Source organism: Podarcis melisellensis (assembly GCF_964234715.1).
Source record: "Podarcis melisellensis genome assembly, chromosome: 4".
Classification (NCBI taxonomy): Eukaryota; Metazoa; Chordata; class Lepidosauria; order Squamata; family Lacertidae; genus Podarcis; species Podarcis melisellensis.
In genome coordinates, this window is record NC_138531.1 from 51257601 (window position 1) to 51273008 (window position 15408).

A 15408-nucleotide genomic window follows, 5' to 3' on the forward strand; every position below is an offset into this window, starting at 1 on the left:
AAGAGGGGAGGAGTCAGAGGGGACTTCAGCGGTCTAACGTGACAGACGTACGGCCACAATGCTGAACTGTATGAGAAGCAGAAATCTTCAATAAACTTTTCCTGTAAATAAACTGCAACGGAGTGAGGTCTCTTGTGAGCTGGGACCCATCCTGGGTGGCCGTGACAGTAAGTCCCCTCTCTGAAAGCAAAAAATTTTTTTTTGCGAAGCTCACGAACGGGAGCAGCCATGAGCGCTGAGGAGCAGCTGGTTGCACTGCGGGATCAGGTTACCGCTCTCACATCGGCAGTCATTGCTTCGCAGAAGAAGAATGACGACTTGGAGAAGACGTGCCAGGATTTGCAGGCAAGGTGGGAACACGCGGACAGGGCGGGGGCCCCAGGATCCAGAGCGGAGGGCATTGCGCTTGGACGGCGGGGGGGTGCCCTGGTTCCGCATTTTAATGGCAACTTGCAAGACTATCCCAATTTCAGAGCGGACGTCGTGTATGCACTGCATTTACTCCGTCACGATTTTAAAGATGAGGAGGAGAAAGTGGGGTTCATTGTTTCGCACCTGCATGGGGAGGCCAGGGCTTGGCTACGCAATCTGTGGCGCGAAGATGGACCGGCCCGTCGCAATTCAACTGCGTTCATCAAAGCGATGGATTCTTGTTTTCAATCCTCTGTGGATGTGGACATTGCGCGCCGTCAAATGCACGGGCTGAGGCAGGGGAAAGCGACTGTGCGCCAATACCACTCTAAATTTTTTGCATTGCTCACCGCCTTAGATTGGCCAAAGGACAGTAAACCGGTCAGAGATCTTTTTTGGGAGGGATTGAGCCCCCCCATCAAGGATGAGATCGCTAGGGGGGACAGACCCCAGACCCTAGAAGACGTGGTGCAACGGGCTTTAGCTATTGGAATTCGACATGAGGGACGTCCGTGGCACGAGGAGGACGGGCCCCAAGCGCGTGCGCAAGCGAGGACTCTCCCTTTTGTGCACAGGGATTTCAGCCGTGCGCACCCCTCGCCAATGGGGAAGGACAGCGAGGAGCCAATGGAGATTGGTGGTGCTAGGGCTCAGAAGCCATCCCAGAGCCCTGTCCCTGGTGCAGCCAAAGCGAAGCCTCCTAGAGGAACCAGGAAGTGTTACATCTGTGACAGTGCGCACCATATGGCGAAAGAGTGCCCCCAGAGGCTCCAGAAGCACACTGCGGCACTGGCAACTGTGACAGCAGAGGTGCAACCAGGGGAGCGACTTCAGGGAAACGACAGTGCCTGGCTGGAAGCAGAGCTCCTGGGGCTCAGCCAGGCGGATCTGTAGACAAGCCCCCAGCATCGCCGCAGAGCGTGGACCCTTTGCCTCCCAAACCGGCAGTTCTGCTCACAGCAACACTCCAGCTGCCTGATGGGAGACTCCTCGAGGTTCCAATAACGATCGATTCGGGAAGCAACGCCGACTTCGTGGGACTGCAGTTCGTTAAACAGCACAACATGGCGCTCCTGCCTGCAACGACGCCTCTGAACGTGGTCACGGTAGACGGCAGGAAGTTGCTGGGAGGGCAAGTGGTGCAGCAAACCCCTCCCATGCTGATGCAGATTGGCAACCATCGAGAACTTATTAGTTTCAATGTCACCCACTTATCGGACACGCCCATCGTGTTAGGCATGAGTTGGCTGGAGAGGCACAGTCCCGCGGTTGCGTGGTATCAGCGGCAGATCACCTTTTGTTCATCGTATTGTGCTCAGCATTGCTTTCAGACCGATCAGGGAGGAGAAGCCGAGCAGCAGTTGCATCTGGGTATGGTGCAAACAGTGCCTCACAAGTACCAGGACTTCTTGGAGGTTTTCTGTGAGAAGGAAGCTGACAAGTTGCCGCCTCACAGACCTTACGACTGCGCGATTGATTTAGTGCCTGGGGCGCAACTGCCTGCTGCCAAGCTGTACTCCATGTCGGAGGACGAAATGCAAGAGCTTCGGGAGTTCATAGACCATAACCTCAAGCGCGGTTTCATCCAGGAATCTAAAGCAGCGGGAGGCAGCCCTGTTTTCTTTGTGAAGAAGAAAGACACGCCCCAAAAAAGGCTTATAGTGGATTACAGGTTCATAAACAGCTTGACTAAGCCCAAAGCTTTCCCCATGCCCAAGATTGACGACCTTTTAGCGACCGTCAGGAGGGGCAAGATTTTCACCAAGCTGGACCTACGTGGAGCTTACAATCTCATCCGCATCCGGAAAGGAGATGAGTGGAAGACCGCCATGTTCACCCCTCTGGGCACATACGAATACAGAGTCATGCCTTTCGGCCTCCAAAATGGCAGCCACGTTTTTCAAGCATTTATGCACCACGTGCTAGCAGGTCTCCTCTACAAAAAGTGTGTCTGCTTTCTCGACGATATCCTGATTTTCTCGGAATCGCCGGAGGATCACGATAAGGACGTGAGGGAGGTCCTGCAGAGGCTGAAGGAACACAGGCTGTACGCCAAGTTGGAAAAATGCCAGTTTGATGTCAGAGAGGTTGATTTCCTTGGCTACAAGTTGTCCGACGAGGGACTGGCCATGGACAGGGCTAAGGTTCAAGCGCTGTTGGACTGGAAAAGCCCTCGAGATCGGAAAGAGGTCCAGAGGTTCATCGGCTTTGCCAATTTTTACCGCAAGTTTATTAAAGGCTTTGCGAACGCGACGGCGGCTATCACTGACACCCTCAGTTCCAAGAAGAAGAAGTTCGTCTGGACCGAACAAGCGGAGCGGTCCTTCCGGACGCTTAAGGGTCTTTTCGCCTCCGAAGAGCAGCTGCTCCACGTGAATCCCGGCAGACCCATGCGGGTAGAGACCGATGCGTCAGACAGAGCGGTTGGGGCCGTTCTTTTGCAAGAGGATTCACAAGGCAACTGGAGACCGGGTGCGTTCTACTCCCGGAAGCTCAGCAAGACGGAGCGCAATTATACCATATGGGACAGGGAGTTGTTGGCCATTCATGCAGCTTTCAAAGCGTGGCGACACTTCTTGATAGGAGCCAAGCACACGGTGCAGGTCCGCACGGATCACAAGAACTTAGAGTATTGGCGGACGGCTAAGTTGCAGACCCAGCGACACATGCGCTGGGCGGAGTTCTTCGCGGACTTCGACTTCAAAATAGAATACATCCCAGGAGACTCCAATGTTATTGCAGACGCGCTATCCCGAAAGCCGCAATACTTGGAGGAAGCAGCTCCAATCGCAGCAAAGCACATTTTCGCACCGCAGGCGTGGACGTGCGCTACCATCGCAGTCGACCTGGACGCGGTGCGACGCGCGTTGCAAAGGGATCAGTTTGCACAGTCTAAGATGGAGGAACTACGCGGAGGGTCGCGAGACAATGATGAGTTTCAATTGCAAGATGGACTTTTGACTCGTAAGGGTGCCCTTTACGTGCCCACCGACGAGCTTCGAGCCAAGGTTCTGCAACAATTGCATGACGCCCCTGGTGCAGGCCATTTCGGCAAAGAGAAGACGATGGAGTTGGTGGCTAGAGACTTTTGGTGGCCCCAGATGAGAGGAGAGGTGGCGGACTACGTCGCCAGGTGTGATATCTGCCAGAGGTCCAAACCAGTGCACCAGAAGCAGGCGGGATTGCTAGAACCGCTGGAGACACCGCAGCAACCGTGGGAGAGGGTAGCGTTGGACTTTGTTACAGACCTGCCCAGCTCCAGAGGTAAGACGGCGGTGTTAGTGGTGGTGGACTTGTTCACCAAGATGGCGCACTTCATCCCTTGTGCCAAGGTGGCGACGGCAGAACAGACCGCAAAGCTCTTCATCGATCACGTCTTCAGAGTGCATGGACTTCCGCAGTCCGTCTTGTCCGACAGAGGGCGCCAGTTTGTTTCCACTTTCTGGCGAAAGCTTCTGGGCATCTTGCACGTCAAAATCAACCTGACATCGGCGAGGCATCCACAAACCAACGGTCAAGCGGAGAGGGTCAACGCGATCATGCAGCAGTACCTGCGGTGCTACGCCAACCAGCGACCTGCGGCGTGGGTGGACTATCTGCCGATGGCTGAATTCGCCTACAACAACACGAAACACGCATCCACCGGGGTGACGCCTTTCTTCGCGAACAATGGCCGTCATCCCAGGACCTTCCCGAGATTTGCGGCACCAGGAGGGGGGGGGCCTCAAGATGCCGACCAGTTTGCAGCGGAGTTGCAAGAGGTGCACGAGGAGCTGCGGAGACATTTGGAGCTGGCAAAACAGGCGTATAAGGTGCAGGCCGATAAGCACAGGAGGGCGGGAGAGGACATCCAGGTTGGGGACTGGGTGTGGTTAGCAGCCCACGCGATGCCGGCCAGGTCATTGGCCAAGAAGAAGTTAGGACACAGGCAGCTAGGGCCATATCAAGTTGAGGCTAAGATCAATCCGGTGGCTTTTCGTCTAGCCCTTCCGGAGGGTTCCAGGGTGCACCCGGTCTTTCATAGGTCGGTGCTCACTCCCTACAAAACCCCACACAGGTTTCAAGAGTCAGGAGCACCCCCAGAGCCACGTAGGAGGGCGCCTGAGAGGGGGGAATCGCCAAGACCAGAACCTCTTAACGAGGTCACCGAGATACTGGACTCGAGATGGGGGGAGGAGGGAGTTGAATATTTTCTCGCCAGGGAAGGCACTCCGGCCTCTGCCAATAGCTGGGTGCCGGGTTACGCGTTGGACGAACCCCTGTTGAAGGAGGAGTTCCATGCACTTTTTCCGCACAAGCCCATGCCCGAGGAGTATTTTGATGATTGGCTTTTCACGCCCACTTTGTCGGACAGCACGTTCGAGGGTTTCTCCTCGCCCGAGGGCCATACGCCCGAAACAAGCCCGACCAGGGATCCGAGACTGGGGGGGGAGGAGACAGGCCCTTGTTGGTGGGTGGATCAGCCAAGGGAGGCATGGAGTCAGAGATGGATGGTAGGTCCTTGGCAGGCAGCGCCAGGAGAAACAGTGATGGAGGAAGAGACTGTGATGTCTTTGGGTGGGGAACCCGAGTTCGAACACACATATACGGAGCTGCCAGAGGAGAACGTTGAAGTGGACAACCTGTATCCTGAACCGACCCCGGAAGAACCACGTTTTCCTCAACCTGCACCCGGCGAGCGGGAGGGGGGAAGGGAGGGCTTCGAGGGGGGGATGGATGTCAGGGTTTCTGGGAGAGAGGAGGAGATGACAGAGGAGACGGAGAGCGAGTGGGAGGAGGGGCAGAAGGATGAGGAAGAAGATGACGGAATTCTAAGGGAATCCACGAGTCTGAGCAGCGAGTCAGAGGATTCTCAAAAGGGGGTTACCTTAATCAAGCAAAAGGGAGGAGAAGGGAGAAGCGGAGAGGAGCCCAGTGGAAGACAGACGCAGCAAGAGGCGTCTCAGCTGGAACGGAGTAAAGGGGGTGGAGTCGTCAGCCTCTCGGAGGGAGCAGGATTAGGAGAGAACAGAGAAAGGGGGTTGGAGCAAGGTGTTCAGCCGGAAAGGGTGGAGAGCAGAACAAAGGGTGGTGTAGCGGTCGAAAGAAAGGTCAGGAGCAACGTACGCGCGCCAAGTTCAAACGTAGAGGCGCGCGGAAGTGGAGAGAGCTCAGGGGAGGAGCCCGGCCCCAAAGCCAGAAGGAGGGGGGAAGAGGCGGCAGAGGATTCAGCCTCAGGCGAGTCACGGAGAGAGGGAACCCAGGGGGGCAGGAAGACCCTGCGGAAAAGAAAGGAGAGGAAGAGGTGGTCTAGAGCCAGGCTATTAAGTTGGTGTGGAAGAGGGGAGGAGTCAGAGGGGACTTCAGCGGTCTAACGTGACAGACGTACGGCCACAATGCTGAACTGTATGAGAAGCAGAAATCTTCAATAAACTTTTCCTGTAAATAAACTGCAACGGAGTGAGGTCTCTTGTGAGCTGGGACCCATCCTGGGTGGCCGTGACAGGTGCCTTTGGTCAGACACCAACTGGACACCCCCCATAAAGAACTGGACTACCACATGTCAGTCTTTCTCTTCTTCCTGGTAATGCCATGTATAATGCACATGTATAATGTGTGAGCTGGTATTACTTGCTGGTAGGGAAGTGTGCAATGCAACAGTGCCACTGTACAATATCAGGAAGCAAGAGGGTAAAGAAACATGAGGTTGCACGGAACCATTTATTTGTGCATTGTCTGCTAATCCTTGACCTTGCAGGATGGATATTCATCTTGTATCATGTTCTGTATAAATATGATTTACAATTAGTAATACACACACTTATTTTGCTGTGGAATTTCTTGCTCTGATAACCCTGTTTTACCCAGCTTGTTGGATTTACACTGATTTCTCAAATCAGCTTATATTCAAGAACTTTGGCTTAACTGTCTTGTGAATCAAGCCATATAACAGAGGCCTGTTTTAGTGCCTCTGGCTTCAGAAACAGAGGAAAATTGTTCCATAGCCAAAAGTGTGACTGACTTGGCTGAGCAAAGAGTTTCCTCTGTATTCCTTTTTTTTAAAAGACAGCATGTGGTTATAGTTTAAAATCATTATTTAGTTGAGAGGCAAAACCCTATCAGAAAATGCAAGAATATTTGCATGGTCAGTACAGCTAACATGATCTTTAAGCCATTTTTTGCAGGTATGCAAATCCTACATTATATGACAGGTGAAGAAAATTCTGCATAACAGGAGAGAAAGCTATTGAAATTCTTTTTCTGAAATGCCTAGCTGCTGTCCATACATGAAAGGTTTTAGTTTTGGCATTTATAGAATACCAAGTCAATGCTTATCAGTTTCATAGTATCATCTAATGTGATGACACCAAATTGCTGCTGGTGACTGAGGACTTGCTATTTGACTTATTATGATGCTTGGCCTAAACAAAAAGGAAAATTGAGTATTTGATGATAATAATAAGCATATAGGAACATGTATAAAATTTGTTAGATTTGCGCCCTTAATTATGCAATGAATAAAAAATAATAACCTAGCAAAATGCATATATTTTAGGAGAGTTGCATTCATAGCAAGATTTCTTAAATGAATTGCAAGTTAAATTGAATTAATACATTAAAGTCGGAATCATCCATTTTGTATTACAGTTACTGAAGCATTTACAACAGAAAATTCAGAATATGGCAATTCTAGACAACTTTTATAATTAATATCCCTTTTGTTTTACAATGCTGTGTTTTATAATCTTTTATAAGAATCTATATTGGTTTCTTCAAACAATTGTTTCATAATGTGCTGCTAGTTCCACCTCATTTCAAAAATAACTCACAAGAAAGTTTAAGCAGGAATATGCCTAAAGATTGGTGAGGTTGGCTCCTGCCAAAGGTGCAGGGACAGGAAGGCACAAGAATCATGCCTCTCCATTCTAACTTGGAGTGGCTAAGAGTCCACCTGCCCCGGTGCTCCCCAGGCCATTTCCCCACTACTTGGGTAGTCGGGCAAAGCACAGAGGCTACTCTGGGCGCCTCGGTGGAGGAATCAAGTTGCTGCCATGGACCATCATAGCAGCCCTATGGGGCCTCCTCCCCAGTCAGCCAGCAGCACTATTAGAAATGTGAGCAGAGCACCTAGCAGGGTTCAGAGGGAAGAAAGACAGAGAGTGTGGGTGAGAGTTGCAGGAAGGGGAAAAAGGAAGGAGGGAGACAGAAGGGAAAACAGTGAGCAGAGGAAAGGAGGCAGGCAGCTGAACAGACGGGAGGAGGAGGGGAGATGGAGCAGAGAAGATCTGACCTTACCCAAATGGCTGTGGAGGAAATCACTGGTGGAGCAGCGAAAAGCAAACTTTTTGAGTTTCTGGTCCATGGTCTCTCCCAGCTTGCCAATGGTGCAAGAAGCCTGAGTTCGTCTCTGAGTTTGAGACTGCAAAACCATGCAAACATTAATGTCTTTCCCTTAATTAATCTTGCTATTTTGACATAGAACGATCATCTCCACCAACACTGAAACCATGTCACAGATGTAACAATCATTCAGGTTACTTGACATTTTGATGACCTTCCAAAATGTGGTTGATATAGACATTGTTAAGCCTGTAGTAAAAACGATGTAATTGTCTTGTAAACAGCTTGAGAAACCCCACTGAAATACATGAGTCCGATTGCTAACATTTATGAACAAGGTCCCCCACCTACAAAACAAAAAAGTACATTACAAGATTATCTTCATTGTTTGATGCATATACTGTATTTTAAAATAATTTTTGGAAAGCCCACAAAGAGGCTCATCATAAATAGCTGGTTCTTGTGAACAAGAGGCACTTAACTGCAAAAATCTTATGATGGTTAATTAAAAGGCTTGTGTTAGCTTCATTAGCTCAGTTTGTAGTCCCTTGCAGTGTTTATATTTTTAGGGAGTAGGAAATTAACTACTTAGTGAAGATGGATTGGTTGATAACACCACTTTATGCACAAGTTGCTCACAGAAGGCGATACAGTTTACTAGGGTCACTATCCCAATGACAGTAGAAGCTCAAATTAGTTACAAACATGCTTATTGGCTCATGCAAGCACACCACTTTGGGATCTACTGCTGGGTGAAATACGCTAAAATAGGCCTCCTTTCCCATGTAAGAAATGACAGTGAATCTCTAGTAGTGCACACAGATCTTACATAGATATTGTGGGGTCAAGGCTCCTTTAGGGAGAGGAAACAGCCATAAGTATATTAGAAATGAGCAGCAGCAGAAAAGGTGTGAGGGAGTACAAGCTGGAAAGTTTACCAAAGGCTACACAACACAACATACATTTAATACACGTTTCTCCTCTGCAAGTCTCTTGGGAACTGTGGTTTACCCCTTACAGAGCTACAGTTGTTAGCACCCTCAACAAACCAAAGTTACCAGGATTCTTCAGGGAGGAAAATGTGCTTTAATGCTCTTTTACTAGAACAAAATGAAGTGTGTATAGTCAGAGTGCAGCAGTTTCCAACATTGCTTCCTTATACAGGAAACACCACTGATTTCAGGGTCATAGCCCGTGAGACAACTTCTGAGAATTTGAGGGTTACCTTGTTTTTTATGTGAGTCTTTCTCTGGGCTCATGATATCACACTGCAGCCAGTGTCCCTAACCTCTGGGCTCTTGACACAATCAATTTTTTTTGTCTTCCTTTCATAGTGCATTAGACGCTGCATTATTTAACAGCAAGAATCAACCTCTTTTCCCTTTCAGTGGGAATTTAGTGATATGTTTGTAAACTGTGCAGGTTGGCTTATAAAAATATTAATAAATTAATAACAGCATTCTGGGGGGGGGACCTTTAAAATACTGAGTTGGTTTTGAATTAGACTTCATTGGAAACAGCTATTATTTTCTACAAATAATGTAATTATGGACTTCCATTTAAAAATAACAAACACCAAAACCCTACATAGCTCTAAAATTCAGGTTTTGATATTTCTAAATTTTGATGTTTATCCTTTCAAAAATGCAAATGAAACAACTTATCATTGACTTGAATTTCTTGAAGGTTGCATTGATCTGTAGTATTGACAGGCTGAAATTAAATTTTCTAAGTATGGCCATTTTTCCATTCAAACTTTTAGAAATTCCTAAACAAACAACAACCAGAAATTGAAATTTGAAGAGTGATAATCTTTGATTTGTTTTTTCGAAAGCAGTCTTTGCTTTCGTGAAATCATTTCAACAGAATAGTGTTTTTCATTTAAATCCACAGAGGCGATGTAATATGGCAGGCAGGTCCAACTTCCAAGAGTCTGTGATCTACTCCCACTATAAATAAACTGGCAGTGATCTACCCATCAAAGTTGTTGAGCTTTTTGGGGGGAGGCTGAGCCAAAGTTATTGAGCTTTTTTTCAGGGGAGGGGGATCAGGGTCACACGATCAAACAGGATTGAACAGGGGCACCCCACGATCAACCGGTAGATTGCAATTGACCTGTTGGACGCCTCTGTAATATGGGATGTAGCCTTAAGTTAAAATAGCTTTTCTTGTTGCCTTGGGCTCAATGCCGTCTTCTGTACAATTATGGAAGACGAGTGGGATATAAATTAAGAAAAACAAATAATAAATGTGGGATCTCCTCCCTCAATTTCTCTCAGTACTCCCCCTCCTTCCTCTAATAGAAACTCAGATGGTCACTGCTGACCACACTGTAGCCAAAGCAGCAGCACTAGAAATCAAGATGGGAGTACAGTGGTACCTCGGTTTAAGAACTTAATTCATTGGTCCGTTCTTAACCTGAAACTGTTCTTAAACTGAGGTACCACTTTAGCTAACAGGGCCTCCTGCTGCTGCCATGCAATTTCTGGTCTCATCCTGAAGCAAAGTTCTTAACCTGAGGTACTATTTCTGGGTTAGTGGAGTCTGTAACCTGAAGCGTCTGTAACCTAAAGTGTCTGTAACCCAAGGTACCACTGTACTGGACCCCACACCTAGTTTTGCGGGGGGGTCCACCCAAGGGAACAAAAAACAGCTCACTAAGAACTGAACATGCTCAGCATCCACAGACTGTTCTCCCTCCTCCCCCCCCCCCCCCGCAAACTGATGAAGTGGGAGAGTGCAGTACCCTGCTTGAGATCCTTAGAACTTGTAGTATCCCGGAGGAGGACATGGTAAGGTGGCAAGAGTCCCACATAGGAGCACTTGGGCAAGAAGTTGAGGATACTTGCATATGTTGCTTTCATCCTCTGACCTACTTTTGCCGACCTACAGAACTCTAGTGTGCTTCAGATAATGTCCACAACTACTAACTGCCAGTATAGCTGCTTGATATTCTTCTTGGAAACCATTCAGCCTTCAAAGCTGGCAAGCATACCTTGTGTCATGATGCACATCCTTTCGCTTTGCATAAGTGTTTCTTTTAATGAGGTAGTGCAGTGCAGCTCATTGAAATCGAAAACACATGATATGCCCCAGGCAAAAGAAAGGCAATAACTGCACAGATTTTTGAAACGGACTCGTCATACCACAGGCTACCATTATAACAGAAAAAACAACAAGAATTCTAATATAGCTGTCTGCCCAAATATATTAATTTAAATTGAATGGATTTTATGATATTATAGCTGTGAGGCACAATGTCCTACTGCAAGCATCTTCAAAACCCTTTTTGGAAAGCTCCCTTAAAATAATCTTGGTTTGCCATTTTGATGGCATGTGCATTTGGGAACTTGCCACCTCAGCTCTCCCAGAAAATAGCTTTTTATCATTTGGGTGACATTTCATGGGATTAAACCACAAGTGATGCAAAGGAACCGCTTAGGGTTTCATACTGAAAAGCCTAAATCTTAGTTATACTTTGAGGAATGAAGTATGGTAGCTAACTTTTCAGATGACGCTAAATTATTCAGGACAGTGAGAGCTGAAGTGGACTGCAAAGATCTCTCCAAACTGGGTGAACAGGCAACAAAATGGCAAATGGGATTCAGTGAAAATCAGTGCGAAGTGATGCACGTTTGGGCAAACAAGCCTAACTTTGAAATATACACTGATGGGATCTGAATGGCTGTGACTCTCTGTGGTGGTGGGGTGGGGCTAGTAAATGATAATGTCAACAGAGTTACAGTGGATGTGAAAAAGGCCGATTCCATGCTAGGTATTGAAAATAAGACTTTCGGTATCATAGTTTCTTTATGGATACATAAAGAATACAGTATACAGTTCAGAGTGTTCCATTTTATATTGCAATCTTTCCAAACGTACAGAAAACTGCAACCAAAGTGATAGAGTTTAGAGTAGCCTCCGTACAAGGAAGGCTACGTAACTGAAGCTTTTTAGTCTAGAAAAAAAAAGACTGGAGAGAGTCATCATAGAGATTTATTAAAAAAAATGCATGATATCTGCAAGGTGAATAGGTAGATTTTCTTCTTGTAGCATTAAAACTCAGGGACCCCTAATGACACTGATGGAGAATTGAATCCGGACAGGGAAACACTTTTTGACGTAATGCATAATTAACATGGAATTTGCTGCCATAAGCTGTGGGGATGACCGCTAGCTTAAAAGGGTTGGTGGCATCCGTCTGTCTTGGGAGACTATGGAAATGTGCATCTTCGGGGGTGAAGTTAAACTGTTGGAGAGTTACAGCACCTGCTGTGGTTGTAGAGACCAATATGGGAGAGATGTGCTTTGTTGTAGCTGGGGCAGATGAAAATATCTGGTTGTGCTACTACAGGTGCACCATGGCAGATGGGACACCAGATGATAAAATATCCAGAGTGGCTGTAGCACAGCAAAAGCAAGATACAAATAAACATTTGTGGTATAAAAAGTTGTTGAATTTCAGTAGGAAGTTACAGGATATGCACTGATTGAAAGTAGAACAGTGCAGCCACCCCAAAACCCTTACAGGCACAAACACTGTTACAAGTGGACTCACGTGTAACTGCCCCTGTAGCATCATGAACACAAATCATGCTGAATGTGCAATAAAAGGGAAATCTGCAGGGGCCCTGTGACTTAGAACATGGCAGCTTCCTGTGTTTATATATTTTCACCTAGAATACTTCTGTACTCTGTATCCTTTCACTGCCCTGCTGTTGACTCGTTTCTCGTATCTGTCCTGAGGCTGAAATGGCATTCCATGAACGTTAGACAAGCTCAGCTTTTTATTCTGAGTTCACAAACTTTCCTTCTGAATACAAATATTCTGCCTGACCTCAAGTGCTAAGCACTTGCTTGACAAACACATTCAGTTCCCACTTGCCACCAATCCACTTGGCTTGCAAGTTGAACCAGAAGCTGTCTGCACTAAATATTAAGAAGTTACAGTGGGCTTCTCCACCAGCATTCTTACATCAGGGCCAACTGTTGTAATGTTTTAGTAGCACATTTCTTTAAATTCAAATATATTGTGCTAAAGCTAAAGTGTCATCAAATACAGAGACTTATTGAACATTATCTACAACTTTTCTCTCTCTTGACTTTCCATGTCCTCTGTGCTTGTGTTACTGATCACTAGACCTGCAAGATTAGAGGCTTGGGAAAGTATGTGAATCTGCTGTTCTAAGTAGTGTTGGAGGATACTCAAGCTTGTGTTGGATCTGGGTGTTTTCCAGCACAATGTTCTTGTTTATAAGGCCTGCTTGGCTTTTATAAAGCAGCAACTTCTTTTTTCTATTATTGAGGCCTCGAGCTGTAACTCTCAACGGGCCACGTCCCAAGTAATTTTGAGGGCTTCCAGCAGCCACTGATTTGAGTGAGATCAGTGGAAAGTGCACCGCGCACTATCTCCCTCAGGATTTAGTTCATGGTCTTCTGCTTCTAGAAAGGGAGTTTAGCAACATCACAGCACTTGCTGTATCTCTTCAAAACTCAGGAACCACAAAACCCAACCTCTTGGCAACCGATTAAATTTAGCAAATTTTAATGCAATTATGTGGGTTAAGTCAAATATTGCATTCCATGTTTTTCCCTCCTAGAGAGACTTTGAGAGAGCAGGCAAACTTTGCTTTGGCTAGTTAGATTACATTTATAATATTGTGAGAAATGTGTTTGCTTAATAAAACACTGGCATTAACATAGCCTGCAAAAACATAGCTCTTAAAACCTACTTCTGAGCTGCTGCTGCCCTGACTTGGTGCTCATAGTGGAGAGCATAGAGATGCTGGCAGCCACAAGGTGTTGCTTGTCTCCTCATTCTTGTGCTGGAACTCAACACCTGACACACCCTTGGTATGGAAGGCATCATGAGTTCTGCCGTGCTGGAACTCCCTCCTTGTATCTGCCCATCCAGGTAGCCCCAGAGTTCCTGAGCTGGCACAGCAGTGCTGCTCTTGTGGTTTTTAAAAGAAATGAAGTGGTAAGGGACTCTGTTGAAGCTCCTCAACAAAGAATTGTACTCTGGGTGCACAGGAATGCAGCATCCTGTTTATCCCTCTGCAGCTGAAGGGACCTGATAGAAAGAACTGGGCTGCAAGAGAAACTGATGCATAATTTTTTAAAATCTGCTATTTATGATTTGCATAACAGAAGAGTCAGTGAAAATGACAGAGGGCCAACTTTTATTGCAAACAAACAATTTCCTCAGTTCAGACATGATGCTTCTCATTCTTGCTATTTTTTATTATACAAAACGTGCCATGTTCATTTCATGCTTTACTCCCGCAGAATGAGAGAGGATGCACTAGAAGCACAAAATGTATACAAGACTGAAAGTTTTCCCCAGGCCATAATGATAGGATATGACCTAAGAGTCACATGCTCACCTCTTTGCCACCATATATTTATTTATTTATTTAGTTAGTTAGTTAGTTAGTTAGTTAGTTAGTTTTATTTTTTTGCATGCATATCCCACCTTTCCTCCAAGGAATTCAAGGCGACATACACACTCAGCTCTCCCCCCCCCATTTTATCATCGCAATAACCCTGTGAGGTAGGCTAGGCTGAGAGTGAGTGACTGACTTGAAGTGACCCAGTGAGCTTTATGTCCAAGTGAAGATTTGAAACCTGGTGTCCCAGATCCTAGGTCTTTTGAGGGCCAGTGCAATACTGCAGATTATGGCAATAGGATGGTGCCACACTTATCGTACACAAGCGCTTATTTATCAGTGAAGAAACTTTCAAGACTGGGCCATTTGCATTCACTGTGTAATTTATGGACTGTTTTTCTTAATCCTTCTTCCTGTTCCTAAGACTGGTTACAGCAGCAACAGAAGTATGGAGTCCCAATCAAGGGAAGTAATAATACTGCTCTATTTTGCCTTGGTCAGACCACACCTGGCTGGAGTACTGTGCCTAGTTCTGGGCACCACAATTTAAGAAGGATACTGACAAGCTGGAATATGTGCAGAGGAGGTTGACCACGATGACCAAGCATCTGGAAACCAAGCCTTAAGAGGCTAAGTTGAGGGAGTTGGAATATATTTAGATAAGAGGAGACTAAGAGGAGATATGCTAGCCTCCTTAAAATATCTAAAGGGCAGTTACATGGATGATGGAGCAGGCTTCTTTTCTCCTGCTCTGGATGGTAGGATTCAACTTACATGAAAGGAGATTCCGACTAAACATCAGGAAAAGCTTTTCGGCAGTAAGAGCTGTTTGACAGTGGAATGGGCTCCCACAAGAGGTGGTGGATTCTCCTTCCTTGTAGCTTTTTAAGCAGAGTTTGGATGGCCATCTGCCATGTATGACATAGTAGAGACTCAAACCAAATGAATAAGAAGGGGCATTCTGATTACAGTGCTGCTAATAATAAACACAATAAACTATGGCAGTACACTGATTTTTCTCTGGCATTTGACATAGTAGGCATCTTTTACAAATCATACACTGCTTAGAACTAGATGGAGAGGAAGAATGAGAAGTGTAGAACCTTGTAGCAAGTTGTGCTAGGCAAATCCTGGGTGCCTACTGTTTTGCAGAAGCCTGTTATAATGAACTTGCAGATGATCAGTGGCCAAACAGACTTGCCAAGCACATCAAACTGCTTTGTGTTGTGGAAGCTTCTCTGTATTCCATGGTAGATATAAATGATTTTTGGATCACAGCATATGAAGC

The 15408-nt window shown here is 46.5% G+C and overlaps 2 protein-coding genes across 7 annotated transcripts in view; one reads left to right on the plus strand and one right to left on the minus strand.

Moving 5' to 3' along the window:
* ETS2 (ETS proto-oncogene 2, transcription factor) overlaps nucleotides 1-15408 on the minus strand; it is a gene marked incomplete at its 5' end in the record, with an annotated part of 328432 nt that overhangs the window by 138462 nt on the left and 174562 nt on the right. The window lies entirely within an intron of this gene.
* Nucleotides 1-15408, plus strand: part of ERG (ETS transcription factor ERG) — a 115349-nt gene that overhangs the window by 47716 nt on the left and 52225 nt on the right. The window lies entirely within an intron of this gene.